This window comes from Podarcis filfolensis, assembly GCF_964270895.1.
Source record: "Podarcis filfolensis genome assembly, chromosome: 6".
In the NCBI taxonomy this organism is placed as follows: Eukaryota; Metazoa; Chordata; class Lepidosauria; order Squamata; family Lacertidae; genus Podarcis; species Podarcis filfolensis.
In genome coordinates, this window is record NC_139609.1 from 22,298,395 (window position 1) to 22,313,919 (window position 15,525).

The window sequence follows — 15,525 nt, forward strand, 5'->3', positions numbered from 1 at the left end:
CAAGAGCCAGAGCTTCAGTGATATCTTCCTTCCCTGTCAGCTGTGCCAGGCTCTTCATTGCTTGCAATGGACATTTAATTGGAGAAATACAACTCCCAGCATGGAAGGATTATCTCTCTAATCTTCCTTAAGGCTTCTCTTTGATATCCTACCAATGTGAGTTTGTGGGTAAGAGCAAAGTTAAAATAAGCCTGCTGGAAATTCTGGGGTTCGGAACTGGAACATGGAAAGGTAGGTTTCATTACGTATGGTGTATAAGAGAAAGGGTTGTGACATACATGCACCAACAATGAACCAGACCAATACTGGCAATCATAAGAACAGAAGGAGACTCATAGAATTGTGGCGTTGGACGGGACCCAAAGGTCATCTAGTCCAACCCCTTGCAATGCAGGAATCTCAGCTAAAGCATCAATGACAGATGGCCAGCCAACCTTTGCTTAGAAACCTCCAAGGAGGAAGAGTCCACAGCCTCCCAAGGGAGTCTGTTCCACTGTTGAACAGCTCTTACTCTTACTGAATGTTTAATCAGAATCTCCTTTCTTGTAACTTGAAGCCATTGGTTTGAGTCCTACCCTCCAGAGCAGGAGAAAACAAGCTTGTTCCCTCTTCCATGTGAGAGCCCTTGAGATATTTGAAGATGGCTGATGCGGGTGGCGCTGTGGTCTAAACCACAGAGCCTAGGGTTTGCCAGTTGGAAGGTCAGCAGTTCAAATCCCCGCGACGGGGTGAGCTCCCGTTGTTTGGTCCCTGCTCCTTCCCACCTAGCAGTTCAAAAGCATGTCCAGTGCAAGTAGATAAATAGGTACCGCTCTGGTGGGAAGGTAAACGGTGTTTCTGTGCGCTGCTCTGGTTCGCCAGAAGCGGCTTAGTCATGCTGGCCACATGACCTGGAAGCTGTCTGCGGACAAACGCCGGCTCCCTCGGCCTACAGAGCGAGATGAGCGTTCAACCCCAGAGTTGTCCGCGACTGGACCTAACAATCAAGGTACCTTTACCTTTATCATATCTCTTCTCAGTCTCCTCTTTTCCTGGCTAAACATACCCAGCTCCTTCAAGTGCTCCTTGTAAGGCTTGGTTTCCAGACCCTTCATCATCTTGGTTGCCCTCCTCTGCACACATTCCAGTTTGTCAACAACCATCTTAAATTGTGGTGCCCAAAACTGGACACAGTATTCCAGGTGTGGTCTGACCAAGAGCCCTGCTGGATCAGACCAATGGCTCATCTGGTTGGGCAACCTATTCTCACAGTGGCCAACCAGATGCCTGTTGGAAGCCCTCAAGCAAGACCTGAGGGCAACAACACTCTCCTCACCTGCATACCATTCCCAGCAACTGATATTTAGAGGCATACAGTAATGTGTTTGACAGTGGCGGTAGAACATAGCCATTGTGGCTACTAGTCATGATTACTGACGCCCTTATCTGGACAGGGTAGCCTAACTACTATTGTCTATGCTCTGGTCACCTCAAGGTTAGATTACTACACTGTGTGATGTGTAGGGCTGTCTCTGAAGATGGTTCAGAAATTTCAGCTGGTGCAGAATTCAGCAGCCAGGTTGCTCACCGTAGCAAGAGGGTTTGAGCATATTACACCAATCCTGGTACAACTGCACTGGCTGCCAATTAGTTTCCTGCCCAATTCAAAGTGCTGGTTTTGACCTATAAAGCCTTAAATGGTTCAGGACCACAATACCTCAAGGACCGCCTTTTCCCATATTAATCTACCCGAACCCTGAGATCATCTTCTGAGGCCCTTCTTTGTGTGCTTCCTCAAGATCATAGAATCATAGAATCATAGAGTTGGAAGAGACCACAAGGGCCATCGAGTCCAACCCCCTGCCAAGCAGGAAACACCATCAGAGCACTCCTGACATATGGTTGTCAAGCCTCTGCTTAAAGACCTCCAAAGAAGGAGACTCCACCACACTCCTTGGCAGCAAATTCCACTGTCGAACAGCTCTTACTGTCAGGAAGTTCTTCCTAATGTTTAGGTGGAATCTTCTTTCTTGTAGTTTGGATCCATTGCTCCGTGTCCGCTTCTCTGGAGCAGCAGAAAACAACCTTTCTCCCTCCTCTATGTGACATCCTTTTATATATTTGAACATGGCTATCATATCACCCCTTAACCTCCTCTTCTCCAGGCTAAACATGCCCAGCTCCCTTAGCCGTTCCTCATAAGGCATCGTTTCCAGGCCTTTGACCATTTTGGTTGCCCTCCTCTGGACACGTTCCAGTTTGTCAGTGTCCTTCTTGAACTGTGGTGCCCAGAACTGGACACAGTACGCCAGGTGAGGTCTGACCAGAGCAGAATACAGTGGCACTATTACTTCCCTTGATCTAGATGCTATACTCCTATTGATGCAGCCCAGAATTGCATTGGCTTTTTTAGCTGCCGTGTCACACTGTTGGCTCATGTCAAGTTTGTGGTCAACCAAGACTCCTAGATCCTTTTCACATGTACTGCTCTCAAGCCAGGTGTCACCCATCTTGTATTTGTGCCTCTCATTTTTTTTGCCCAAGTGCAATACTTTACATTTCTCCCTGTTAAAATTCATCTTGTTTGTTTTGGCCCAGTTCTCTAATCTGTCAAGGTCGTTTTGAAGTGTGATCCTGTCCTCAGGGGTGTTAGCCACCCCTCCCAGTTTGGTGTCATCTGCAAATTTGATCAGGATGCCCTTGAGTCCATCATCCAAGTCGTTCATAAAGATGTTGAATAAGACAGGGCCCAAGACAGAACCCTGTGGCACCCCACTAGTCACTCTTCTCCAGGATGAAGAGGAACCATTGATGTCAGGAGGGTGGCAACACGAGAACAGGCCTTCTCTGCAGTGGCTCCCTGTCTGTGGAATGCTCTCCCCAGGGAAGTTGGCCTGGCGCCTTCACTATCCACCTTTAGGCACCAGGCAAAAACATTCCTTTTTAACCAGGCCTTTGCCTGACCTGATCTACATCAAATACCCTTTTTAAAATGCTGGCTCTTTGGGGTTTTTTTTTAATTGGGCTCTTGTTTGTATTTTGATTTTATGTATGTGATCCTTTATGTGAACCACCCTGAGACATTTGGGTATAGGGCGGTATAGAAATAACAACAACAACAACAACAACAATAATAATAATGTCTACTCAGAAGTACATCCCATTAAATTCAGTGGGACATGCTCCCAGGTAAGGCTGCAATCCTAACCCCAGTTACCTGGGCATAACCCCCATTGAGTAAAATGGAACTTCTATGTATACGTAGTTAGGATTGCAGCCTATGTGGGTATAGGATTGCAGTCTTTTAAGGCTCTTTCCCTCTTATAATTTAGAGTCATATTTGTGACAGGTGTCTGTATTATTCTACCCCCAAAAAGTGCTATTACATATCCTTTCAATTGCTTATTTTTAATTCTTTTTGAGTGCTCCCAGGCTGCTATCATGCCATCCTTTATTTCTATAATGTAACTTGATCTGGCACTTCAAAGCCTTTTCACAAAGTTGCTCTTATTTGACATCCTGCCGTTTCATTCTTGCTTCCCAGAATCTGATGTCCAGCTCTAGTAGTGTTACTTATATCCCAGAGCCCAAGATTTCATTGCTTGTTTTTATCAACTTTTTTTTTGTTTGTTGGTTTGGTTTTTTCTCCTGCTGCGGAGACTAGGACCCGAACCAATCGATCCAAGTTACAAGAAAGGAGATTCCTACTAAACATCCAGAAGAACTTTCTGACAGTAAGAGCTGTTTGATACTGGAACAGACTCCCTTGACAGGTGGTGGACTCTCCTTCCTTGGAGGTTTAGAGGTTGGATGGTCATCTTTCATAGATGATCAAGTTGAGATTCCTGAATTACAGGGTGTTGGACTAGATGGCCCTTGGGGTCCCTTCTAACTACCGTTCTATAATTCTGTGATTTATATGCTGCCGTTCAATGCAAATATTTTCAGTTCAGCTCACAACAAAATGAACTAGAAAGATACTTCAAAATGCAAAAAGTTAAAAACGAAGGAATTAAAAGCCTGGGGTGGAGAGGCCTTTACCTGGTGCCAAAATGGCCTCAGAGAAGGAGGAAGACAAATCTTTTGGGGAGAACTCCACAATCAGGGCACCACATCTGGAAAGACCACTCTCCAGTTGCCACCACCTCACCTCTGATGGTGAGGGCGTCCAGAGAAATGCCTCCAGTGACAATGAAGATTCCCCAAAGGGTTGAACCCCAACCCACATCAGGTCAGTAAACTCTTGTGCATGATTGGCCGAGACATACTCTTACACAAGCCTCTCAGCACTGAAGGGAAGCTGTACAAGCGCACTGCCATTAGTACAGTACAGTGGAACCTCGTGTTACGTACCGTCCTCCTTACGAATGCTTTGGGTTACGAGCTCCGCTAACACGGAAGTAGATGCTCCCGGTTGCGAACTTTGCCCCGGGATGCGAGCAGAAGTGGCGCGCCGGTGGTGCAGCAGCAGCGGGAGGCACCATTAGCGAAAGTGCGCCTCATGTTAAGAACGGTTTCAGGTTACAAATGGACATTCAGAATGAATTCAGTTCATAACCGGAGGTATCACTGTATGTTAATGGTTTAATTCACAGAGAAATGAAAAATGTATGTGTATTAATGAAGGTTTAAAATGGAAAATGGCTATACAGTGGTACCCTGGGTTACATACGCTTCAGGTTACATGCGCTTCAGGTTACAGACTCCGCTAACCCAGAAATAGTGCTTCAGGTTAAGAACTTTGCTTCAGGGTGAGAACAGAAATCATGCTCCGGCAGCGCAGCAGCAGCAGGAGGCCCCATTAGCTAAAGTGGTGCTTCAGGTTAAGAACAATTTCAGGTTAAGAACGGACCTCTGGAACGAATTAAGTACTTATCCTGAGGTACCACTGTATGTGTATTGCTAACATTGTTCCCCCCCCCACAAGAGTTTTTCTAAAGGATTCTGAGCATGATTAACTAACTGACTGCTGTTCTCTGGTAGCTAAAATGTGAGGGTTGTAAACCTGGGATCATGTGAGAAGTATCGGGTTGCGATCTCCATTTTGGAAGGAGTTGTCTTTGTTTCTTTGCCCCCCAAACTTGATGAAGTGAAGATGCAAATGGAGTTAAGTTGTCTCTCTGAATGGCACAGGGAGAGCAATGCAAGTAAATGGCTCAGCTGAAGGGAGAGCAAACAGCCTGGAGGCTGGAAAGTTGGCCTGAGGGGAAAAGACCTTTGCTTATAGGTCTGTTCAGATGGTTTCATATTTTGTAAGATGCTGGACAGCACAAGATACAGTAAGGATGTTTTTGATGTTTTAATTTTGTTTTGAAGGGACGTTCTGCCAGTAAAAGTTTAAATAATATTTTCTATGGGCCTGAAGAATGTTTCATTTCCAAATGAGTCCATTCTTATGCTTCCAGTTGCTTCAAACTGTGCAGTGTTTAAGATCTGCAACACAGATCTTAATCACAATCAAGCTGGTGCAGGAGAACAGTCCAGATGGACCATGTCCGTTATCAGTTAGGAGACTACCTTTGACACTGCTACTACCATAGCCTTATTCAGACATCATGATAGAACAGGGAAAGGAAAAGGAGTAGGGGGCACCAACACCAGACTTAATCCAGTGCCCTTGCACATGCTGGTCCCTGCATGTTTTATCCCCAACCATCCCATATGTGTTGACTGAATACATTTAGAAGCCTTGACCTGACTGGGAACACTGCTTCCTCGGGGCTCCTGACTATGCAGATTCTTTTAAGCATACATGCTTCCCCACTCCCTACTCATGCTTACGTTCCCTGATCATGTATAAAACCCAAAGAACGCTTATAAGAGAACAGGAAGTGTCAAAGGCTCTTAATTCTCAATGAGTTATCAAGTGACCATTATTCTTTTCTTCTTCTTTGCATTCATATATCACATTTCTGCCATGCTCCAGGTTCTGCTTGCATATTTGCCATAGACATCTGGCTGGGCACTGTGAGAATAGGATGCTGGACTAGATCATAGAAGCATAGAATAGAATCATAGAATAGAAGGGTCAAGGCAGGAATTTCACCAGATGGGCCTTTGGTCTGATCCAGTAGGACTCTTCTTATTTCTTATGCTCTGGGTAGCCCCTGTTGATGGCTTTCAAATGGATTTATCTTCTGTCTTCCCTCAGGGCAAACAGGTCTTAAGTATCCCCCAAAATGGTGCATCTCAGGCTTACATCATTTGTAATCAGTAGTGCACAGCATGGCAGGTGGGAGGTCACATGACCTTCTGACAGCTGAGTCACTGCTGCTTGCTGGGAAGGGTGAGGTGGTGGGCAGGTTCATGCAGTGCAAGTGCGCTGGCAGAGCAAATTTGATGCTCCTGCCAGTGTGTTTGCACCATGCTGACCTTCCACTACCTCCCCCACTCTCTCTTCTAATAGGGAGGTCAGGCAAGTGGCATTGCCCCACCATGTCATCTACTGTTTGTGATCTACCAACCCACAAGGGATTGGATAGACCTGGTTTTGCTGCCTGGCTGGCTGGGACTGCAAAAATAGGAGACAGGAGGGTGCTGTGAATAAGTCGGCACATCACAATTTGTGGGTGGTGGGCTGCAATGAGATCAGAGGGTCACAAGTTCTCCATCTCTGAACTGAGTAGCTTTTGAACTAAGAACTTATTTTTAAAATATCATCACATTATTTTGGTACCCAGCATAACATTCCTCCGGTATAATTGTTTTCTGGACCCTAAGCTCTCCTTCAATGTACACCACCATGGCTATAACCTGACACTCTGTATTGTGCTCAGACTCTGCAGAAACTGAGCACAATACACATAATGTCATGTCTTGTTACCTGATGAATGCATCACTTTCCAAAACAAAAGCCTTCCCTAAATACAGGTGAAATGACTGAGTATACAACCAAGTTTCCACTTGAAAGAGTAAACAGATTTGGAGTTGGAATTAAATAGGTCTATCAATGTACGGTCTAGGCAAAAAACCTACAGCAGATAAAGCCTTATTCTGCTTTTAAATGGAAAATGGGGGTGCTTACATTTGTATACTTTATTTGTGCAACCTATTTTCTTTTTTTTAAAAAAGCAAACATTTTCAAACATATGTATTCAAGGTTGCTGAAAATAAAGGGGAAAGATAATTCATATAAATATATAAAACTTTAATTAAGGGCAGCTGTAGAAGGCAAGCATTTCTGCAAAAAATTATTCAATGTTGCCACCTATAGGCCTTAGCCTATACTCGCATTTTCATAAATGGTAGCATTTCGAGAAAAGCAGCCTGCAAGAATTGTTGCATAATTCAATTTTTATTTGAAAGGTTCAGGTTTAAAAGAGAAAAGATAAAGGGATCTATTCATACAACTGTGCATATATATTTTCTTCTTCTCCCAGACTTGTATAAAGAAATTAAACAGCTGATTTGATTATGTCATCAGTTAATTTACAGTAACCCCTTCTATATTAACTGTATGGCCGAAGTGCGTTGCTTCAAATCTTTGTGGTTTGTATGCATCGGATTTCAGTGGGTGAAGAGGTCAAAAAGTTGCTAGGCACCCGAGCCTTGCGGAAGGCCTGCTACATCAACAGTTCTTCCTCCCTTCTCACTTTATACAGAACAGCAAAAAAATGTCCGAGACAGCATGAGAAAAGTATCTCCCAGAATAGAGGGGTCCACTGAAGATGCTTTGCCCGAAGAACACCCCCCTCCTGCCACAATCTTGAAGTTGGCACTGTGCATTTACATCTTCTGTTAACTCATTACACTTTGCCGAACAGATGTCAAAACCATGACAGGTTTTCATCAAATTCTCTACCCTGAGGTAGTAGCAAGCCAGTACAACTTCAAATGAATAGAATTAGTTTTACCGAAGCTCGGAGGATTGTGAAGATGGAACTTATAATGAGAAACTAGCCACAGTCCTAACGGTATGGAGACGGAAACACTGTGCCTCTTGGAAATTGCATTGTCTTAAGAGTAATTTCCAGTTTCAGCTAGAATGCTGATTATTGCACATTGTTGGGTTAGCCTTATTAAATAAAAAAAATAAAAACTCCACCATGATCGATGAAGTGATATAAATAAAGAGGTGAGTGCGCATCAGAGGTAAACACAAGCAACGATTATTCAAGTGGGAGATGTGTCCCACTTTGAGAGGCTTAGAGGTGGTTTTCAAGTGGGGACGGGATGAGTCAGATTATTTCTGGGTCCATGTCAATTTTATGTGTGTTCATTCATAAACCTGTTCCCCCTTTCCCCACATTAATAGGTGGCTCTTGTTTGTTTGTTTTTGGCAAAAAGCAAACCATACAAAAATCCATATTTAATTAATATTCTAAAACAAAATACATTTATTCCAGTTTCTAAACGTATTTTCTACTAAAATGCAAGTTTTAATGCATCTTGGTACATTGTTATGAGCTGAAAATTACAGACTACAACCATTTTATGTGCGTCCAATTGGCGCATGATTATAGACACATGGGCCCTTTTGGACCTGGAAGATGATGGGTTGGGCACACTTATGCATGCTCCACTGATTCACATGGGGGGCTGGGAACAGAACCCCTACACAAAATAGTCACTGCCTGTATATTGCAAAATTAGGAGTGGAAAATCCATAGGATGGTTGTGTTCTGATTCCTTTATTAATCTGGGAGCTGCAGAGTATGGCGGTTTAACTAGAATTGTGGACTAAATGAATCCCACCCCACCTACTTACAAGTCACCATTCCCACACATCACTGTCATTTCAAAACTCCATTGGATTCCATGACATTTCCAGAAGTGACTTTGTGTCATGTGAAAGATTATATAAAACATGGAAATTACCAGAGAAGGAAACATTGGAAGAAAGGGCTGTTTGAATGCAGCCCTAGTTTGACCTTCAGGAAAAGGAGGCATGAAGCACTCACTGTCTTGACTTTGGGCAGGAGTAACCAATTTAATGCCATCCAGATGTTGGTGGACTAACAGTCTCCATCATCCCTGACCATTGCACAGGTTGGCTGATGTAGCAAAACAACTTCTGCAGGGCACCACATTGGTGACCCCTGCCATAAGAAGACTTGCTGCTTCATAACTTGAGAACTTGTGCTTCCTGAAACAATATGCAAACCGAAACACAGCTGTCCTTCACTGTTTGCAGCTCCCTGAATGTTGTGGTGTAGTTTTTCAGTCAAAAGATGGGTACAAAGATGTGTAGATTGAAGGAAAGTTGGGAGCAAGAGTCAGGGTAGGTTAGCGATAAAACACCTGGTGCCAGCGAAGCTAACTCTTTATTCAAAGAAACCAAAACAGTGCAGGCCTAGTGATCACAGCAACACTTCCCAGTAGGTCTTGCCCCAATGAGGCAGTTGCAAGGGCAGAAGGTCCCTGCCTTCCTACTGCTCTCTAAGGCTCCTCCCCCCACTCCTTCCCCCCAGCTCCATTGTCTTATCTCTCTTTGCTCCACCTTCTTTATTCCTCTTTGTGTTCTGAAAAACTAGGGGGAAGGGAAGCTGGCCGCAGCAGGAGTGGGAGACCCCCTGTCTTTAGCAGCCTGCCACATCTCTCCCTCTTGGCCCCCCTCCTCTCCAGCCTCCACTTCTGATTCTGCACTGCCCTCTGTCACAGCCTCTTCCTGCTCACTAAACCCTGTCACCTCTTCAACCTCCAACATCTCCTCCTCCCTGTCTGCTCTCTCTTCTCCCTCTGACCCCTCATCGTCATCCCACCACCAATAACCTGACTCTGAACATTCATCCCTTAGGGGGTCCCATTGGGGGTTCCCCAGCTGCTGCCTCCCACCATTCCTTTGCATCCAGCCAGTCCATGACAACACATTAATAAAGACAGCATAAACACACACATACATTATATCAGGGGAAACTGCTTGCAAACGTGTGGATTAAACAAAACTCCATACAAAAATATTATATTACATGTGCAGTAAAATGCTGATTATTTTTGTGATTATGTAAATATGTCACTGACAGAGATGGAACTGCAGTGAACTGAACTCCCTGAACAAGAGAAGGGACACAACATTTTAAGTAGGACCTATCCTTTGCTGCTACGTGAGTTAGGGTTTAGGTTGTTAGGTGGAAAGTGTGAAGTGATTTCACCTACCACATGCTAAAATAAGCTTTCTGAGATGTAGTACCAGACTAACACTGCCTTCCAGCAAAAGGGGAAAAGAAATCATGTGTCAACAGCACCAGTAGCAAACTTTCCTCATGGACCCTGGCCTTACACTTTGCTTGAGGCATAAACAGTTGTGCAGCATTGCACTAAAGAACTTGCGTGTCGCATTCACATTTCGGTGATGGGTGAAAATGGTACTCATTTAAATTCTCATCCTATGAGAATTTTGTTTTTAGTTAACTGACTCCAACAGCTTCAACCACAATTGAAGGAGACACCTGGTTTCCACGGCTGCAGCGCATAGGAATTCACCCACACCAGGTATCAGCAAATTAAAAAAACTTGGGAATAATAAAGACCAATAGGCTGAACTGCACAGTACAGATAATTAGAAATGTTAGAATGGCAGTGTTCTCCTTTCTAAAACTATCCTCTGAGGTTTGGCCTTGGTCAGCCATTTGCTTATTTGGGGCTGGTGACTGAACTATGGAAACCTTTTTAGGCTTCATTTTGGAAATAATGTCAGCTGTATGCAAAACAGAAGATTGTACAAACTGAATGACTGTAAGAAAAACCTCAGAGATGGTGCACAGGAAGTTGAAGAAAAGCCAGAAATTGTTTAAGAAAATCTACAGTTCATTACCGAAGTTGCTGAAAAGGTATTGATCATTGCTCCCCTAGTCCATAGGGTAAATATATATTTTCCAAACTGTATGTTACAAGTCTGGACTTAAAAATTGTGCACCAATGCATCACCATCTTAAGCAACACTCCATTTGTCACTAATTGCACCCCCATTAAGCACCTGCCAATATCGCCCTGATTAACTAGCAGTCACTACCATTTATTGCCATCCGTTTCCTTCGTGATAACCCCATAATGCTGCCGTCCCAGTTCCACGTTGTCCAATTAAGTGCAGCCTGCCAATATATAACATTTTGATGGACTGCCTTCCGAGCTATAATCCTAGCAGATTATATAGTGCTCAGAGAGGTAACCATGCTGATGAGCACATCACTTATGCCACCTGGATGAACTGCATCATGTTCTGGAAGCAAGGTTTAGAACAGGAGCAGTCAGACCAAAAGGTGTGTTATTTCCATTTTGATCAGCATACTGCTGTTTCTTCCCCTTTATTATGTATACTCCTTTTGAACAAACTGATGAGCTAGATTTCTGGGCTTTCTTGGTTTCTGGACATACTCAAGGACTAGTTGTTCTTCCATGTTGCACAAATGGGTTGGGCTGTGCTACTGGTTGTTAAAGTGCCTGCAAGAGCAGTGGGGAGACAGGTTGGAGTTGTCAAGCAGGAGATCTGAAATCCCTATTTCCAGGGAGATCTCTGCAGGGCAGTGGAAATTCCACAGCCAATGCTCTAGGTGACATATCAGTGGATAGTGGCAGCAGAAAGAACAATAAATACAGTGGGACATTCTTTCTTACAAGCCTACCCCATATAGTTGGCACTGGAGCAAGCGGTTTCCTTCCATTACAGACCGCACATATAGAATCATAGATTCGTAGAATTGTAGAGTTGGAAGGGACACCAAGGGTCATCTAGTCAACCCCCTGCAATGCATGAGAGATGGCCACCCAACTTCTGCTTCAAAACCTCCAAGGAAGGAGAGGCCACCACTTACTGAGGGAGACGGTTCCATTGTTAAGCAGGTCTTACTGTCAGAAAGTTCCTCCTGGTGTTTAGTCGGAATCCTTTCTTGTAACCATTGGATTGAGTCCTACCCTTCGAAGCAGGGGAGAACAAGCTTTCTCCATCTTCCATGTGACAGCCCTTGAGATATTTGAAGATGGCTATCATATCTCCTCTCAGTCTCCTCTTTAAGGAGCTGGGTCTGTTTAGCCTGGAAACTGCTCCTCATAAGGCTTGGTTTCCAGACCCTTGATCATCTTAGTTGCCCTCTTCTGCACACATTCCAGCTTGTCAATATCCTTCTTAAATTTTGTTACCTGGAACTCTGCTTAAAAACCAACATCTGCTTAAAAACCTCCAAGGAAAACTAAAATCTTCAGAAGTTAGACTGCAGCAATATCTGCCCCAGCTCTAATAGCACGACCCTTTGTGTGTTTACTCAGAAGTAAATTCAACTGAATTCCAGGTAAATGTGCATAGGATTGCTCCCCGAATAACCTTCAGGATAGCCAGATATTCATCTCTATTTTTCTATATAAGGAAATCATTGATCCTATTTTTACATCCAGATTAGCTTGGTCTGCTAAATTGTAATGATTCTTACCTACTTTCTGCCCAGATTAAGTTCTTTGAAATTGCATTCCTCTGATTTACATTGAAAGGCTGAATTTGGCTCAGTGAGTTTAGCTGCTCCCAGCCTCTTAGAACATTAACAACAAACAACTTGGTTCTGGACCATTAGACAACAGACTGCTTGTTAGTGGCGGGTAGCAATCAGTTTTCATCGGCTTGTTAATTTATTGCATTTCACGTGATGGATGCGGCAAACTTGTGATTAGTTTTGTTTTCTCTGCATTTTTTAATGCTGAAGAATGGGATACAAGGGATGTTTAGATGATCGGTGGATATGGGATCACAATTCTTGGCTCTTCCCACCCTTTTGTTAACTGCAGAATGGTAGAAAATATATGTTCCCATTATTTTAGAAGTAGGAGATAAACAAAGGAGATTTCAAGAAACAAAAAAACAACTGCCACAATGAATAGGTGAAAATACAGAAGTACTAGGGTACTTCACTGCTGCTACATAAAGGCATGGAGTTAGAGCAACTTGTGCATGTCTGCTCAGAAATATGGGATGCAAGACACTTACTCCGAAATCAGTAAGCATTTCTCACTGAAATCAATGGAGGTAATTTAGGCTGGGTCTCAATCTAATAATAATAATAATAATAATAATAATAATAATAATAATAATAATAATACAGTGGTACCCTGGTTACGAACTTAATTTGTTCTGGAGGTCCATTCTTAACCTGAAACCTTTCTTAACCTGAGGTACCACTTTAGCTAACCACTGCACAATTTCTGTTCTCATCCTGGAGCAAAGTTCTCAACCCGAGGTATTACTTCCGGGTTAGTGGAGTCTGTAACCCAAAGTGTTTGTAACCCAAGGTGTTTCTAAACCAAGGTACCACTGTAATAATAATAATAATAATAATAATAATAATAATAATAATATGAATCCGGTGAAGTTACTGAGCAAGTATATTTTTCTGGAATTCCCACAGGCTTGAGTGGGGCATGGGGGGAGGAGAGAGGGGGGAAGTTCTGTTGTGCAGACGAAAGTTTGGGATGTACACATATTTATTAGATGGACAGTGCATATGCTTACGGTTGATGCCCAGTTCACTCTGTTGGGAGATCTAGGACCTCATTTTCTTTCAAGAGTTCAGATTTCTCATCCCACAGATTAGCGCGTGGCACTATTTATAGGAGGTTTCCTCAGAATTCCCACCAAATTTCAATGAAGTGAAATCTTGAGGCTCACATTGAGGTCCCTCCTTAGTAAAAACAACAACGTGAGAGTGATGCTCAGGGAAGAGAGGCAGGTTAATTTTGATGAGATTTATAACATTTATCAGCAGAGTCTTAATACTTGGGGCACTCAGAAGATCTTGATGAAGCCCCGCTAATCTTCCTCTTACCTACCATGGATATCCTGCTGAGTGTCTGGGGCTGCGTAGAAACTTGCCTTGCACTCAGAAGAGCTGATACAATCTGGGATTAAAGTTGTCAGTGATATTCACTTAAAAGCAAAATGTCGAGGCTAATCTGGGCTTTCTGCTCAGGAGGGGAAAAGAAGAGCTCTGACCTGACTATCAAAATTTATCGGGGCAGGGAGAGGGGGGCAGGTTCTGTACATCCAAAGATTTACTGAAGGGTGAAGGGCATAGAAACAGAAATGACTGCAGCACTTTCAAGTATGCTTTATGTGCTTTTTAGGATGGCACATGTTTCATTTAATAATAATAATAATAAAAAATTGTTGTTACCCTAACTCTGAGAAATAAGCTATTAGAAATGTGAATACACAAGCGGCTATGGCCATCGTAAAGCTTATTCATGGCGTATGTAAATCACAAATCACCTGGAGAATTATAAAGGGAAGGAAATCAGCCGCTTGAAACATACTCAATAGTTTTCTTTCAAGCCATTTGGTTCTACTGTTAACAAAAAATATTTGGAGCATTAAAATTTTTTTATTGTTATTTGCCCAGCAGACCGTAACAGCTCTGAAGCCAGTTGCACTGTTTATTCAATATACCAGCTCTGTTCTTTCAGTTTATCGTGTTAAATAGGTGTCTGAGCAATCCTTACAGGGCATATTTTGTGTAACCGCCTATAGCAGTTCTTTCCTAACCAGTTAGGTTGTTGAAGAGGGTGTGTGTGTGTGTCATTGTGTAGTACGGTGGTTTCAAAACTTCCCCCCACCCCTCAGACCACTTGAAAATTGCTGAAAGTCTTGGCAGGCCACTTAGTGATTTTTCTGCCTGTTATAGCAATTGCAGTGCACTGTGCTAGATGCTGTATGATTTTCCATTGCATCTCCTATTGCTTCTTTTATTTCTTGTATAGTGTATTTTATTGTGTTGCAATTAGAATACCATAGAATACAATACAAGACAAAAATGCAATAACAATAAAAAGGAGTCAAAGAAGCAATAAAAATAAAATTAAAAATCAATGTGAAAGCTGTACTTAATGCAGTTTATGTGCTGCCTCCCTTCATCAGCCACAAATCCACAGACATGCCATAGGTAACCTGAATGAAACTCTCACACAACTGGTGGTCGATGGCAGAGGCAGTTTTAGGCTAGCATGACCGGTGCAAGAGGTGAAACAGCAATGCTGTAGAATGGAGTGTGAGAAGAGGGGGATGTTGAATTTTAGAGTGCCACAGATATTGAGAGCCCAAAGTCTTCCACTGCCTATGGATCACAGTTTCGGAACCCTTGTAATCATAACTATATATAGCAGTTTAGCATTGTAAAAGTACTTCTCATATATTACCTGTAATCCTTACTGTCTGCTGTTCACTCCTGGATCCATTCCACCCTCCTCCTCAGTTGTTTCCCTGTATCTTCGCTTGCAAACCTCTTAGGACCAGAACCGATCAAACATCTTCTTTGTAAAGCACTGTAGATCAATGGTGCTGTATGAATAATAATATCCCCATGTGAATGATGGGGCACGAGGCCCAAAACCTGGGAAGAAACAACATAGGGAGCTGCCTCATACCGAGCTAACCTGATTAGACCATCTAGCTCAATATTGTCTGCACTGATTGGCAGAAGCTCTCTGGGATTTCAGTTAGACATCTTTCCCATATCTATTGTGAGATGCTGGGGAGCGAATCTGGAAAATTCTGTATGTGATGCATGGGCTCCATCACTCTGTTGCAGCCCTTCCTCAGTATAAGATGGTGACTTGCCTAAGCCCAACCTA

At 43.1% G+C, this 15,525-nt stretch overlaps 1 long non-coding RNA gene across 1 annotated transcript; it reads right to left on the minus strand.

Moving 5' to 3' along the window:
- Window positions 1–12,669: 12,669 nt before the first annotated feature.
- Window positions 12,670–15,278, minus strand: LOC310764967. Its single transcript, XR_014549389.1, has 3 exons — window positions 15,091–15,278; window positions 13,412–13,580; window positions 12,670–12,684 (listed from the first exon to the last, which is right to left on the minus strand). It is a non-coding gene; the product is annotated as an uncharacterized lncRNA (long non-coding RNA).
- Between the last annotated feature and the right edge of the window lie 247 nt (window positions 15,279–15,525).